The sequence below is a fragment of the Octodon degus genome, unplaced genomic scaffold (genome assembly GCF_000260255.1).
Source record: "Octodon degus isolate 3935 unplaced genomic scaffold, OctDeg1.0 scaffold00075, whole genome shotgun sequence".
NCBI lineage: Eukaryota > Metazoa > Chordata > Mammalia > Rodentia > Octodontidae > Octodon > Octodon degus.
In genome coordinates this window covers 2,419,929-2,423,453 of record NW_004524651.1, presented here as the reverse complement: position 1 = coordinate 2,423,453, position 3,525 = coordinate 2,419,929, and positions in this window count along the sequence as shown.

The window sequence follows — 3,525 nt, the reverse complement described above, 5'->3', positions numbered from 1 at the left end:
GCTTGCGCTTTGCTGTTCACTGGACGTTTTTCCTCCATGGTGTCCTCCTCCTCCAGGCCCTCATAGGAGCAGGCTTCCTGGATTCTCTGCTGAGCAGTGTCTGCCAGTCACCCGTCTACTGTCCATCTATCTCTGTCCATCTGTCAATCCTGAGTCCCTGGGTATCCATCCCTCGTCCTGTATCTCCATCGGCCTAGAGTATTTCTCTGTCTACCCGCTGACCATACGTCTCTATCCATGTCTGTCTTTTGTGCTCATCTGTTTATTTTGTCATCGACTAGGCCCTTACCTAACCCTGTATTTTGAGTGCACATGCTTGCTAGGAATCCCTACAAGTGTATTTCTAAAGCCTGCTTTCATTTTTGCCAACTTTCTTGGCTTAGGAGGCAGGAATTCCCTATTACAGATGACTTTGGGAAGGGACTTCCTCTCCACTCTAGTGTCATTGAGCGCTTCTTCCAGGTGCTTCTTGGAGAGACCTGTTCCTGACCCAGAGAACCCACAGATGCCAGACGCCGAGTGAGGACAGGGGGGCTCCGCCTCCACACATGCATTTCCTCTTCAGCAAAGGGCTCCTGAGCTGGTGTGCATGCACCCATGCTTATGCATACACACACACACACACACACACACACACACACACGGCACACACAAGTCTCTCTAGACTAAAGCAGCAGACGTAAGTTCCCCTTAGCAGTCCTGAGGCTGCCAGAGGCCAGAGTTTACCAAAGGCCCAGGGATAGGTGCAGGCAGAAATCATGAGGATGAGGAGCTGCTGGTGGAGTCCATCTGGGAGGACATTGTGGAAGAGAAGAGGAGGCAGAGGGTGGCACTGGAGTGATAGCACAAGCTAGCATGGGCTGGGGAGCTGCAAACAGCACCATTCTTCAGCTCAGGTAAGAACCTCCATGGAGACTTTCAATTTGACCTGCACCCTGGGGAGCTTGGGGACAGCAACTGCCTAGGTGGTGAGCTCTGTCCCTGGGTCACAGTCCAGGGCTGCATGCCTCAGTAGGTGAATGAAAACAAACCCCACAGGGGCCAGACTGTCCTAGGCTTCAATTCCTCCTCTGCCATCCAGAGTTGCCACTGTGACCCCAGAGCTGTCCCACCCCATCAAGTCCCTGTCTGCTCCTTTGGCCGTCTCTGTCCTCCCAGGCTGGGGCCGGCGCCTGCCCATCAAGAGCACAATGGCCTTCCCTGCCAGGTGCTGGGCTGTGCTTTAGTTTAAGAGCAGAAACAGGCTCCTATTTTTAGCTTTGCCTGGGAAAGTGGGGGAAGCAGGGAGAAAATGGGCCAGCCAAAAATCTCTTCTGGGGTGGCTGCCATCTCCACTGATGTGCAGTGAGAGAGGAGGGGCGGGAGGTAGAGATGTCTCCAACACTCCATTAAACACTGTGGGGCCTCTGTAGGGACCGAACCTCTCTTGTGGGACAGACACACTCTGCCTGCCATCGGCACGTGGGAGGACAGGAGGGTGGAGATATGGGACTGGTGTTCGGGGGGCAGAATGTGGGCCCAAGGGGTGTGGAGCTGGTACAGCAGCTATGTGGTAGGACAGGAGGGACAGACTGCAGGTGACAGAGGAACAAGACTAAGACAGTGGGAGACAGGAGACTGGAGGTAGGAGCCCACAACTGGTGGCCGTCAGAACAAGAGACACGGGTGGATCTGGGGAGATGACAGACACTGGTTGAGAAGGAATAGGCCTGTCTTTTGGAGGCAGGTGCCTGGCCTTGGGGGCCAGCTAGGCTCCGAGCCCAAAGGTGACTTTCCTGACCTCAGCGCTGTCTACATGGCAGGACTGGTTGGTGGCATCTATCACACTTGCCAGCCTCTTGCCGAGGAATGAGGTCCTTAATTCCATGACAGTCACTGTATCCCTGCTGGGAGAGCTGCTGACAACCAAGACAGGGAGGGCGGGGGACACTGAGGGTTGTGCAGGGCACATGGTGTCCCCAGTGCCCACTGTTCAGGGCCTCAAGGCTCCTATATGATCTGGTAAGACAGGAGCCCCCGTGATGACAAGAGCAGAGCTTGGACCCGAGAAGGACCCCGAGGTGGCACTGCATGCATGTGGGGTGGGCTCAGCTGGGGACAATGGTCAGCGGAAACTTGCCTCCTCTGGGGGTCTTGGGGGCAGATGGAGCCTAAAGCAGCCATCAGATGCGTGCTGTGCAGTTGGCCCTCTGTAGATTGCAGTGCCCCGCACCCCATCGCATGAGCAGAATCGCACAGCTGGGTGCCGGGCACCCACAAAGCCTGTGCCCGGGCAGTTGAGTCAGCCCAGCCCCAACCTGGCTCCCATGACACTGTTAGGCTCATGCAGCCAAAGTGACATGGTGATGCCCGGCGAAGCCCTACAGTGGGTGCTGGGGACACAAAGGCAGGTGGCCGAGTCCTCAGGAGGGCCCTCACGCTCACATGCCTTCCCTCTGCCCTGTTTTCCTGTCTTGCCGCTGCTCTTCCAGCACAGCAGTCAGGGCTCTTCACCGCCTCCTCTCTGCCTTCATCACACACCCTCGGGTTCTTCTTCTCTAGCCATTAACGCACCCCCTGTGCACCCACCGCTGTTGCTGGTAAGGAGGCAGGAAGAGAAGCAGCACCCTCACGTCTCCTGTGCAGACGGGTAGGTGAGGGCAGGGTAGCCCGGTGTCGGCACTCAGGTGCAAGGCCCGTGACATCAAGCGAATGGGAAGCCACTCAGACTTGGTAGCCAGGAATTCTTCCAAGAAGGACACTGGAAATGTAGGGGTGACATGTGGGGAGCCCCAGGAAGAGTGGTCCAGACAGCACGTGTGCAGGCTGCAGGAAGAAAGAAAATTCCATCTGTGTTTGGAAAAGGTGGAGGTGTAGCCAGCGGAGTAAGCTGAGGCTGGGCCACAGGGCCTTGTGGGTAGGTGCAGGAGGTTCCGAAACTACCCGCGGGCCTCAGTATGGTCGCGAGCTCCTCCCCTGGAGCTGCTTATCTGACGTCCCCTCCCCGGGGCTCGCTGTCCTCTGCTCCGCCCATGCAGCTACAGCTGCACACCCTGAACTCACGCTGCTGAGTGTCCGTCCCGGCTGGGCAGTGAGCAAGCAGATGGCAGGAGCTGTTCTCACATGCGCAGTGTGCAGCGCAGGGAGCCCTCTGGGCTTTCCGGGGTACTGAGGTTCTGGGCCACCTGCAGGTGGCTGAGAGGAGGAGGACCCAGGAGAAAGGGCGAAGCCAGAGTGGATGGAGTACGAAGAGACACTGAGAAGAAAGACAGTGCTACAGAGAAGAGCCAGGCAAGGAGGTGCGCACCTCTAACCCTAGCACTTGGAGGCTGAGGCAGGAGGATCACTTTGAGTTCAAGCTCAGCTTGGACTACATAGTTAGACCCTGTCTTTTTTTTTTTAATATTTATTTATTTTTATTTATTACATTCATTTATTGTGTGTGTGTGGTCAGCTCAGCCCACCAGGGGGCGGGTCTGGCTGGCATGTGGTGCTGGGGATCGAACCGCGGTCCCTGTGCTTTGCCAAGCTTGTTTCAAGTAGGTG